This window comes from Pecten maximus, chromosome 4, assembly GCF_902652985.1.
Source record: "Pecten maximus chromosome 4, xPecMax1.1, whole genome shotgun sequence".
NCBI classification, from domain to species: domain Eukaryota; kingdom Metazoa; phylum Mollusca; class Bivalvia; order Pectinida; family Pectinidae; genus Pecten; species Pecten maximus.
Window position 1 is genome coordinate 19,525,155 of NC_047018.1, and position 13,854 is coordinate 19,539,008.

Consider the following 13,854-nt stretch of genomic DNA (forward strand, 5'->3'; position numbering starts at 1 on the left):
CTGATTGGGCGATAGCTCTATAAACAATGCCAACTATAAACTATAATTGTGGACCAATCACGTCTACTTCCGTTCCACAGTGGATGCAACGTAGATCTTTAAGTGTTACACCATGTTGATATGAGTAGGGTCAAATATTTTTTTCTATTAATACTCTCCAGGAGCAGACCCTTGTGCTGCTAGGCATTGTCCTGATAGAGAATTCATAGTGCCAAAAAGGTTCTTCTTAATTTGAAAAATTGCTAAATAGACAATTATAAATGATATTTTCTGAAACAAGAATTCAAACAATCGGCGCCTGTTCCTACACAGATCCTTTAGCCAGTGTTGTTATATACATACTGGAGGAGTATCGATCCAATCAAAGTGTCAGTGTGAGAATTTTCCCATTTAAAAATGAATTGAATGACTGTGACATTTCAGCAGGAATGTAAGCCCTACTGTGCAACACAAAAGAGTTGGTTGGGGCTCCGGTATATAGCTAAACAATGTATTATAATGCGTAAATTGATCCATCTCCATCTACAGCATCTATGACACATATAAATGTATATACTGCAGCCAATGAAATCTACAAGATTGATCTGGGGAAATTAATATAATCTGGTACATCACTAACCTATTATAGTTCCACAAATTTACCAAACTAATTAGAAGCTAAGCTGCTATTATCTAATACCAGATTCAATGGTTATTACTGTAAATGATTGAGCAGAAAAGGAGGCCAGAAAAATGTCTGAAAGACCCAAGGGACTCATCTATCATACAAAATTGGTTTTATATTCTCCTTCACCCAAGGATGCTTAATTCAGACCAAGCATGGACCAAATTCATTCATTCCCACAAAAGAAAGACTTTAAAGAATTTGCTATGTTCCCCTATTGGGCTTCAGGCCACAGTTGATACAAAATTTGTTCCCCTTCACTTAAGAATGCTTCTGACCACATTTGGTCAAAATCCACTAAGCCATTTATGACTAGTAGCTGTACTTAAGGAAAAGTTGATGGACAGACAGATGGACGGACCAGGTGAGCTAACAATTAGTACTGCAAACAATGGCATACAACTGTTTAACCTGCTTGATTTGACCTACTTCCAATACAGATAAAAGAGTAGTGATATATATGTCCCCATCCCCTTTGACACTGGAGCATACATACAGATTGTCCAAAGAACCAGAAACTGTCTTTAGGAACTGCCAGCTATGTAATCGAGAATGAAATAGACCTTGAGCTGCATTTGTAGAATCTGCTGTATAAAGCGTAAAATAACAGGGTGATATCATATCCATATATATAAATGGGTACCAACATCTAGGGAAAGCATACATGTGATGGACTGGTGTTCCTCTAGGAACTGGTTCTGTTATCAGTCAGCCAATGGTACCTGTTTATATACTTTACCAGTAAAATATCTTCTTGAAGCAAATTTGGACAACCATCTTTGACTTCTTTTGGGGCAAAAATGGCAAAAAGTAAACAGCATTGAAAGTTTCTCGTTGTACAGTATATTCAGGTTAACTTGAGATGGAGGTGGGGGTGGGGGTGGTTAGTTTATTAAAATCTTACCGATGCAGAAATAAGATGTTTTATTGTTTATGGCAACAGCTGTCATGGTGTCAACTGACAGACTGGTCATACAGTTGTAGCCACTTTTATTCACTTTCAGCTGTCGCCAGATTTAGTAACTTTTATTTGAAGCTTCAGATGAATCATTTTATCCAGACATATGCATATTAACTAATTGGTGTTAAATCTAAACTGATATGAAGCAGTGACTCCTCTCTACATAGGACATTGCTTATACTGACACCTAGCATTGTTTATATACTAACACCTCGATACAAATGACACTGTTTATATATATACCGACAATTCAACAGATAATAACAAGTCTGCAATCATGACACACCTCTACATACATGACACTGTTTATATATATACCGACAATTCAACAGATAATAACAAGTCTGCAATCATGACACACCTCTACATACATGACACTGTTTATACTGACACCTCTACATATAGAGCATCATCTATACTAACAACTATATACACTTTTTTGCACCGACACCATTTATGCTGATGCCTCTATTCAGGACATCAATTTTACTAATGCCTCTATATACAGGACACTGTTTTACTGACACCTCTATACACAGGACATCATTTATACTGACACATTTACACACAAGACAATGTTTATTGACATATTGATCTACACATGGGACACTGTTTGTACCGACACCATTTTTACTATTATGCCTCTATATAAAGGGCACTGTTTTTACTGACACCTCTATACACAGGACATCATCTATACTGACAACCCTACTTTATACACAGGACATCATCTATACTGACAACGCGACTATATACACAGGACATCATCTATACTGACAACCCTAGTCTATACACTTTTTGTACTGACACTTCTACACACAGGGCACTGTTTGTACTGTCAACATGGTCATTTTTTGGCAGGAGATCCTTGTAGTGACTGGTGACTACCTCACTTAACACAGGACGTCTATTAAATAATATCCACAGCCTGTTGAGAGAAGTGTCTTCTGCCCATGATCACAATTACACCAGCACAGTACAGTCCATAATCTCAGCTTCCTGAGAAACACAAACAACCCCAGGTAAGAATAGAAGCATATACTTCAGATCTTGAGGTTACATTGTATAATGCTCTACCAAAAAAGCGGTCATGCCACTCTTTTCTGCATTTAAGCTTTTTATCTCAACAGATGTAATTAAAAGTCAGTAGTCGAGACCTTATGGGAATAGGTACGTATTGAATTTGTCACTGATATACTTACATACACATTCCGCATAGGCTGTATATACACCCCATATAGGGCCTCACATCTCCGAATATAGGTCACTGCTACCCATCGGTCAAATACACATGTCCAAACTAAACACTCTTCAGGTAAAAATGACAGTGTGTGCTAATCATCATTTCGTACATGAAATGTAAGGCATGAAACATGTCCAAGATCCTCTGTGTAAGGCATTTGTCCAGTACACTACCACAGAATGTATGACATCATCAGTTTATGTGTATGCAATCCTTGTTTTACATTGATTTGGCAATTTAAATGCAACATCCCGAGTTATAAGACATGGTAAAATACCACAAAATGTATGTATGACATATATCATCAGTTTGGGTTCACATTCAAATAACAATACTTTTTCAGGTACACTACCACAAATGGCATGACATCACAACTTCAATCTAGTTTACTATTGGCTAGTCTACCATCAGTTTGAGTATACAGTCATTGTAACAGCTGTCCCACAATTCAAGGTCAAACATGTTCCACAATTCAAGGTCAACAATCTTTATTTTAGATGAAGAAATAATAGTGCAGCTGGTAGCTAATGCAACATCCAGTCACATCACAAATGGTAATACCATAATTGAAATTTCAAAATAAAATTTTCTTGTCATCTTCCTTTTGCACCGAAACATTTAATTGTTTTCTTGGACATTAATGACATCTCATAATGAAAACATTTAACAAGATTCTGCTAAACTTCACTAGCTTGTGATGCACTTCTCCAAACACCTCATATGTGTCAATCCAAAATTTACAAGGTCTTTGCTGGAATGTTGACAAGAATCCACAGGCCCTGTGGTAAGTTTGTAGAGCAGTGACTTCATACACCTGGTACATCTACACACAATTATCCCCTGCTTATAACCTATCAATAAGAGAGGAGAAAATGCCAGCCTCGCTCTAACATCTTGGTGTGAATGTTACAGTTTTTCTGTGCCAGCTTGATAGGCTTATAAAGATCTGTATCTGTTTTCTGCGACTGATATCACTTGTTATGTTTGTTTTCCTTGTGCCGTAAGTCTCAAGTGGTCAGGACTAGCTCTTATGGAACTATTCTTCATTCATCCATATACATTACACACATCGCTCACTTTGTCTACTTAAGCATGATAACGACAGAAAAAAATATTCCTGTCGTATGAGTCCTGTATATGTAGAACTTCAGCTTGACCGATATAAAAAGTCTGACACAGAAGCATCCAGTTATTTCTCCATCGTTCCAGGGCTCACAGGGAAGCTTCTTCTACCACTGTATCCTATACAGTTTGTTCTCCTGGGCAACCTAACTTATGTCCCCAACACAACTATCATATCAAAGACAAAATATCCTCAATCTTGCCTATTTCTGCAATTATTAAAAAAATTTCATATAAAAGCTTTCAATAATTTCCTGCTTTGATCATTAAGAACACACATCTAATTCCAAGTCATATATTCCAATTCTTGTTTAGTTGATGAACAAATTACTTTAATATCAAATCTGCTAATGCTTTCCGAAAAATGTTTTCTTCAGAAAATTAGTTTTTTTTTGTACTGTGACCCCCTCCTGGGTTATTTTATTCACTCTGACCTTTTAACACCCATTTTACACCCAATATATTGTAGATCAGATCCATGTCTGAAGCACCAACCAAATACATATTCATGTATAGACTACAAACATCTATTGAAACCTATGCCAAAATGTTTTTATGATTATTTTTGTTGTAACCCAAATTAAATAGCTTTTCTGTCACTAGTTCATCAAGTTTTCCGTCACACTAGTGTACATGTACTAAAAAGTATACAACACAAAATCTTTTCAATTATAAAATGAACTCTATTTCACTAGGTCTACCCACCTGAAATTCTATGCTCACTAATGGATTTTTCAAGATAGCCTATTTTATCAATAGAAACTATTAAAAGTTATAGAGTCAAAAGTACTTGATAAAATTAACAGCAGATTTATCAGAATGTAGGATTAAAAATGTTATGTGAAGAAACCATTCCCAAATAAATCAAATACCTCTATACATGTCATCAAACAAAAACTGCCATACACTATATACCCTCATATTCAATGGAGATTGACTTTCTATGTATTTAGTTTCTATGATATAAAAGCTATGCAGAAAATGTTCATCAACTGAAATTTTGCAATGAGTTGGAAATTTTGAAAAATTTTGAATGTAAAATGATACATCTATGTTATCATACAGGTAGTATATCCTGGACACAGCTATAACATTGTATATAAAGAATATTTAAACATAATATTCTCTGTGAATTTAGAGGCTCTGATTGAGTTGATAAGTTGGTGAGTTCCAGACAATAGATACCACATTTAAAAATCCATTTCTGTCTTTTGTTTCTCCATGAAATTAATATCCATTTTCTTGCAATTTAAATATGGCAGTCATTACAGAGTATGCAGAACACAAAATCCTCAAATTTGAAAATTGCATGCAAGTCCTGTCAATAGATGCATGATCCTGAAATTGTTGTCAATAGTTGAGCAGATGATCTCAGGATTTGCGTTGATCCTGGTGTTAAAATGTTACGACATCGGAATAAAGCAGAAAACCTTGATGTTTAGTGACAATGAGGCTTGTGGCCGAGTGTTGTATAGCCTGTGTAGGAAGATTCGTCTCCACTGCCGTGATATATACATATATTGATTGGTGATCTCAGACTGACGCCCGTCACTCGATCAATCCAAGATTTTATGGTCTCCTCTATACATGTATGTATTACTAACACAGGGTTTTCTCTCTAAAAAGAAAATGCATGATTTTTCTCACTGTATTACACAGGAAGTAGGACAGACAAAAAATGGTGGGTTGATACAGGGAAGATGAGCATGGAAGACCAGAATGGTTGATGTAAAAATCTTCTTCATTGGCGACCTTTGTCCTATGGTGTATCTATCAATGTTTTTTAGCTTTCCATGATTCAGCCTCATTTTCATGTGTTGGCGCCCAATCAGAAGATTTGCGATGGATGGTCACTATAACGACTGCCCTTGAATATGATCCATTGGTTCTGCTGATCACTGATAGAAGGTTGTCAAGTGCAAATTGATATTCTCCTGCCTCAAGAAATTTATCTTGATATAACACTATTGTAAATTGATATCAATTGCAAAAAAAAAAATAAAATAAAAATAACCGAAAGAAATTCCCAGTAAAAAACTTAATCGAAAGCTATTTATTAAATTTATCATTTACAATTTTTCAAATAGATCTTTTATGACAGCAGATACAAATAAGTCATTTTTTTTTGTCAGAAAAATTCCTTGCATGTAATTTTGGATGAAATTGTAGGATTTTAAGTCCACATGTGCCAACACTTTTCTTGATATAAAGGTAGTAGCAGCAAAAACGTGCAATTTGTATCAATCAAACTGAATGCTGATAAATAATTGTATCTGTAATCGACCTATTCATTTTGATGGATGAATGCATTTTCCCATAATGGACTGTAAATATTGTCAGAAATAAGTGTGCAAATTCCCCAAACATTTCACCTGATGAAACTGTAATTATGTTGTGTTCACAGACCATTTCCAAAAGCGATGAGAAAAAACCCCCGTCTGTACGGTTGGTAATTGCACCATCTTCAAAGTCCAGGGTGCTTGAGGCGGAATGCCATCTACGAGTGACAGCGAATTCAAAGAATGCCATTACCGTGTAAAGAAGCCAGGAAATGGAGTTCTGTCATTGGTCCTCTTTTCTGCCACTGTCAGCACGATAATGACCCATCACCACAAAAGAACATAGGTTTCCACGGCAACCATCAGGCACCAAAATCCTCCCCTTCACAATTTTTCCCTTCTTCTTGTTATATAGATAGATTGAAACAAATGGGCTGAATATGAAAGCATGTGGACTTATATCTCCTTTACATATATGTTAACCATGACAAAATCAGGCATTTTCATCATTGAAATGTCTGTATTTGTAGCCCAAGATTGGCATTGTTTAAGTAACATAGTTCTTGGTGCAAAAAGGTCAATTTACTTATGATAACAAAGAAATGGAGTATGAGGTTTTACAGTTTTAAATTCATCTATCCTTTGATCATAGTCAGAAAGTAGAGGAAGAGCAAATGGTGATACAATACACTGTATCGCTCACCTGGATATTTTGGTAATTATGGTAAAATACTCTAAGTTATATAAGTAAGTAATATTTTTCTACTTTGGAACTGCCTCTCTCAAAAATTGTTCAAACTACAGGTGGACCAAATTCTGTCATTCTTGAAAAAGTAAAAGGTTTCTAAAGTTCCCCCTTCCTCTTAATTTCCCCTATTGGGCCCCCTTTCTTCTGCACCAGTGTGTCACATCATTTGTTTATACATTAGATCTCATTTGGCCAATATAATGCTCTAGACCAAATTTCATCAAAATTGATTCAGGCGTTCAGGACTAGTAGGGATTGAAAATTTTCCCCTCAAATTCCCCTATTGGATTCCTGCCCCAGGGGAGCCAAACCCCCTTTTTTATACAATGCTTGATATCCTTTGCCCAATATACTCCAGACCAAATTTCATCAAAATTGATCGAGGCGTTCAGGACTAGAAGGGATTTAAAGGGTTAACCTCATTTTCCCCTATTGGGTTCCTGCCCAAGGGGAGCCACACCCTGTTTTTATACAATACTTGATATCCTTTGTCCAATATACTCCAGACAAAATTTCATCAAAATCCAATCAGGTGTTCAGGACAAGTATAAGGATTTAAAGGATTTACCTCAATTTCTCTTTTTTGCCTGGCCCCCACCCCTCTGGCCCCAGGGGAGCCACACCCTCTGTTTATACAATATTATATCTCCTTTGCCTTTTAATGCTCCAAACCCGATTTCATCAAAATCCATTCTGGTGTTCAGGACTAGTAGTGATTTTAAGGACTTAATTACCTCCATTTCCCCTATTGGGCCCTACCCCTCCAGCCCCAGGGAAGCAACACCCTCCGTTTATACAACGTTTGATCTCCTTTGTCTAATTATGCTCCAGACCAAATTTCATCAAAATCCATTCAGGTGTTCAGGACAAGTAGGGATTAACGGATGGACAACAGACGACGCGCCATGGCGTAAGCTCACCAGTCCTTCGGACCAGGTTAGCTAAAAATAGACAGAAGGGAATGGTAGAATGATGTAGATTGATTGAAAATTAAGAATGAGAAAGACAGACAGATACAGAGGGAGATAGAGACAGGCAGACCAACAGGCAGATAAGGAGACAGAGGAAGAAAGATATGCAAACAAACGGAAGGAAGGAAGGAAGGAAGGAAGGAAGGAAGGAAGGAGAGAGAGGCAGATAAAAAGGTAGAGACACAGATGGAAAGATAGAAGAAGAAATAGAAAGATGGACAGAAACAGAAAGATAGAGACAGAAAGATGGAGACAGAAAGAGATAGAAAGATGGAGACAGAAAGATAGAAATGGAGACAGAAACAGATAGACGGAGAGAGAGAAAGACAGAAACAAACAGGGACAGACATGAATATGTATATCCCCCATTGGTTTTGCTGAATGAACATTTGATCCCTTATGTTAATATATACTAAAAGGACACCTGACACCAAACTTAATGCAGGTTTCAATAAGTATGAAATAAAACTGCTTTGCCAGCTTTTCTAGGAGACAATTTATTGGGAGTACACTGATCTTAATACAACCTGCTCACCTGAGTAGGCGCATGCTACCTGTACATAATTAACACAGGTGTATCATCGTTACATGCCTGATATGACAAACCACTGCCGTGTGGTGAACAAACACAAAATGTATTTAAAGAATGTCATTTTAAGAAACACTGAGAATTCTGTTAAAATATCTGAAGTTAATAATATACAGAGGTAATGGCATTTTTGTCAAGTCCAGTTAAGATTTTTACCCCAAGAATGCTGAAATCCATAAAAAAATTTAATACAGAAGGCTCTACTAGATGCAAAACCTTAACATTACTGACGCCATCAATTGGAAAAGCAACCCCTTAACATCCGTCCTAGGCAACACAAAAATTACATGTTTTTTTCCCCATAAAGTCTACATATTGAGAAAATTAGCATGGAAATTTAAGGCATAGTAATTTCTTGCAACAAACCAAATTGTTGTGCAAAGATCACTATAATGTCAATTTTCATGGCAATAGCTTCAATATTTCCTGACTGTGTCGTATCACTCTTAAGGCAGAAATTAATTTACTAGGAATGTATTTCTTCTAATAATTTTGTACATAATATTCCCTAGATTTAAAATAGTTTGAATATTATCCCATTTATTGGTTCATGGATTTGGAGGCTAGTTATATATTACAGCATTAGTCACAAAGGACACCTGTACTGTAAATGACATATGTAGTGTATCAGGTAACCCTTCTAAATCACATACGGTCATCACATGTCATTTACAATCAGATTTCTCAACTGTACTGACTCATACAGGAAGTGACCAATATCCGCGCCTAGCACTGTGCACGGTCAAGTAATTAATCAAAAGTGCAATGCTTTATTAATGAGGACAACTAGCTTAACTTCATACTTCCTGCCAATAAATAAACTTATATAATGGTATATATATTGTTATATAAGTATACGAGGTAGAAAAGTTTCATTTACCTGCTGATTAGTGGTAAAATATCAAGGTCAATTTATTTAAATAAACTTGAAAGGAAACAAGCTCACACAATATTCAAAGAAATTGTCATCACTCCATACCTGAAGTCTTAATTAAATCTACACCCGAAGAAGTTTTGTAGTAAGATTTTAAATCATTTCACTCAGATGTGACATTCCCTATTACATTTGACTCTTGTATGTTTAAAAAAGGATCATGGTTATCTATTTAAAGAAATTTGGTTGTCCTTCCTTTCATTAAATGATAAGCTAAACAGCATTATATTACTTGAAACTTTAAAGCTCTTCTAAAAATAGAAATAGTGACCTTGACCTTGGATTTGGAGATTGAAGGATACATTCATTTAAGATATTGTCATAATTGAAATTTGTATAAAGCTTGGTTTCAAATCCCTAAATAACTAAAGATGTTGGATTTGTAACACTGAATCAGAATAGGAAGACATAGGACTGATAAGAATGGGATGGGAAGGCACAGGACCAATTGGATTGAGATGGAAACAAAAACACAGGACAAATCGCAATGGGATGGGAAGGCACAGAACCAATCGCAATGGGATGGGAAGACACAGGACCAATCGCAATGGGATGGGAAGAGACAGAACCAATCGCAATAGAATGGGAAGACACAGAACCGATGGGAATGGGATTGGAAGACACAGGACCAATGGGAATGGAATGGGAAGACACAGGACCGATAGGAATGGAATGGGAAGACACAGGACCGATAGGAATGGGATGGGAAGACACAGGACCGATGGGAATGGGATGGGAAGACACAGGACCGATAGGAATGGAATGGGAAGACACAGGACCGATAGGAATGGAATGGGAAGACACAGGACCGATAGGAAATGGGACGGGAAGGCACAGAACCGATCGCAATGGAATGGGAAGGCACAGAACCGATCGCAATGGAATGGGAAGGCACAGAACCAATGGGAATGGAATGGGAAGAGACAGGACCGATTGGATTGAGATGGAAACAAAGGCACAGAACAAATAGCAATGGGACGGGAAGGCACAGAACCAATCGCAATGGGACGGGAAGGCACAGAACCGATGGGAACGATCATTTGTCTAACAGTATAATGTCCCTCCATAAAAAAGAGTGTGCCTAATAAATGTTGAAAATAGCAGTACCATCATGATACCAACATTACACTTTGGTAGATATAGGTACAACAATGAGTCCAATCATTCTGATATGATGAACCTGCCAACTGGAAAATCAATTTTACCGACCTAATTTGATGGACATTTAGCGTAAAGAATTATATGATACATGATTAAAAAGAAATTGCAAGTAGTGTCCAAAGAGCAATGTGATTATATATTATGAATCTATCACTCGATCTATCATGTCCAGAGACAGACGCCACTCCTACACCACCCAGATGAATTCCCTCACAGACTGCCAACATATTATTCGATTGAGCCCTGTCACAAGCATCACACTGCCTCGTGTCCCTATAGACATGTACCTTTTGCTTCCTGCTATGGTAATACACACTGCCGATCCCAATTAAATAAAATCTTAGGCAATTGATTAAATGATTTGTGTGCCACAAATCAATTGGAATATAAAACTCAATTATTCCAGTTCCATTGCTTTTCATTCAGATTTCAGTTCTGGCACAGTAGGAAAATTATGGCATCACAGTATTGTTCAGTTGATTGCTGTATATGGGTGATCATTAAAGTACTTAGAGGTACTCACGTTTTATGGTTTACATCGTGGTCTCGTTTGGAAATATTCTATTTCCTTGTGCAATAGGAACGTAGACATATTTGATGTTTGTTGATATGACTTTGTGTTGTCACCACCCCAAACTCATTTTGAGAATACGACTAACACAATTTTGACCTAGATTTGCATGGCAGGTGTCGTGTATGAAGCAGAAGTTGTTTACTCTTATGAAGTTCTGAAACACCTGCTCGTATTCATGCTTATTTTTAACTTCAGTTCATAATTGTTCTCTCTATTGGTGATTATGAGTTGAGACTATGCTTTTGTTTTTAATGTATTCTCTGTTGTTTCTGGGAAATAACCATCACAAACTTCATTTGTAAAATCCAAGATGGCTGTCTCTTTATTTGATCAGTCCCAAAATTGAACATCTACAGAACAAAGGGAACTACACAAAACATTTGACAAATTTGTCGTTACAGTACTTTATTGGAAATAGATATAACTGCTGTCAAAATTCAAGATGTCTGTCTGTTTGTCATTTTGTTATCCAATCCTTTTCAAAATGAACGATGGCATAACTAGGGACCAAAGGTAATACAGAGATCAATAAGAGATCAGTCAAAGAAGTACTGTCTCAGAAATAGTGGTAACTGTCTTAAACTGATAAAATTCAAAATGGCTGCATGTCTACCACTATGACTTTTTATTTAATAGTCTACACAAAATCTACACATTAAATGCATTACTTGAAGAATTAGTGATAGAAGACCCCAGAAGGATCTTGGTGCTATCATCGTTTTGATTAGTTTTTCTTCCTTCTCCTACTTTTCTCTTTAACTATCTTATAGACAAACATGTATAAGATTTACATTTTTATTGTTATCTTAGGGACAAAGAAGAACCAACAAAATCTAAGATATTCCCCTTTTTCGCCTTTTCTGATCAGTCTCAAATTTGAAATCTACAAATGAAGAACAAGGCATCATGTCAAATCTACACATGAAATTGGAGAAATATCCATAACATTATTTCTTTGAAATAGGGATAGGAAATCTCAACTGTCAAAATCAAAGATGGCCACCTGTTGGCTATTTTGTTTTTGTGACCCCTGTGACCTTGAATGAAGGTCAAGGTCATCCATTTGACCAAACTTGGTAGCCCTTTATCCCAGCATGCTACAGACATAATATTGGGTTTATGGGCCTTTTGGTTATTAAGAAGAAGTCGTTTAAAGATTTTAGCATATTTGACACCTGTAACCTTGAATGAAGGTCAAGGTCATCCATTTGAACAAACTTGGTAGCCCTTCATCCCAGCATGCTACAGACCTAATATTGGGTCTCTGGGCCTTTTGGTTATCAAGAAGAAGTCGTTTAAAGATTTTAGCATATTTGACCCCTGTAACCTTGAATAAAGGTCAAGGTCATCCATTTGAACAAACTTGATAGCCCTTCATCCCAGCATACTACAGACCCAATATCAGGTCTCTGGGCCTGTTGGTAATTGAGAAGAAGTTAAAATGTAAATTGTTTACGAATGAAGACGCACAACACCGGACAAAAGGTGATCACAATAGGTCAACTGAGACTTCGTCTGAGGTGACCTAAAAGGGATAGCAAACTTCAATTGGTAAAGTCAAACATGGCCACTGTTTTGTTTTCTGGTTTTTAGGGTCTCGAAATTGAATATACATAACTAAGGAACAAGGGAAATGCATACAAAATTTGTGAAAGATAGTACTATCTAACAAAACTTCAACTGTCCACCATTTTATTTTTCATTAGTCTGAAAACTGAACTGAGGATCAAGGAAAAACCAAATGTGAAATTGGTCTTTCTATCTTCCTCAAAAAGAATAGATTACCAAAAACAATTTTAAGGATATAGAAATCTGGACCTTATACATAGAATTTAGAGTTCAGACACAGAAAATAGAGATATGGACCTCCAATACAGAATATAGAGATCTGGACCTCCTACACAGAATATAGAGATCTGGACCTCCTACACAGAATATAGAGATCTAGACCTCTGACACAGAATATAGAGATCTGGACCTCTGACACAGAATATAGAGATCTGGACCTCTGACTCAGAATATAGAGATCTGGACCTCCGACACAGAATATAGAGATCTTGACCTCTGACACAGAATATAGAGATCTGGACCTCCGACACAGAATATAGAGATCTGGACCTCCGACACAGAATATAGAGATCTGGACCTCCTACACAGAATATAGAGATCTGGACCTCCAACACAGAATATAGAGATCTGGACCTCCGACACAGAATATAGAGATCTGGACCTCCTACACAGAATATAGAGATCTGGACCTCCGACACAGAATATAGAGATCTGGACCTCTGACACAGAATATAGAGATCTGGACCTCTGACACAGAATATAGAGATCTGGACCTCCGACACAGAATATAGAGATCTGGACCTCCGACACAGAATATAGAGATCTGGACCTTCTGACACAGAATATAGAGATCTGGACCTCCTACACAGAGAATAGAGATCTGGACCTCCTACACAGAATATAGAGATCTGGACCTCCGGCACAGAATATAGAGATCTAGACATCTGACACAGAATATAGAGATCTGGACCTCCTACACAGAATATAGAGATCTGGACCTCCGACACAGAATATAGAGATATTGACCTCCTACACAGAA

General features: G+C 36.9%; 1 protein-coding gene across 6 annotated transcripts in view; it reads right to left on the reverse strand.

The window, feature by feature from the left end:
- LOC117325438 (cAMP-specific 3',5'-cyclic phosphodiesterase 4C-like) overlaps window positions 1-13,854 on the reverse strand; it is a 343,137-nt gene that overhangs the window by 54,669 nt on the left and 274,614 nt on the right. The gene's annotated exons all lie outside the window — the stretch shown is intronic.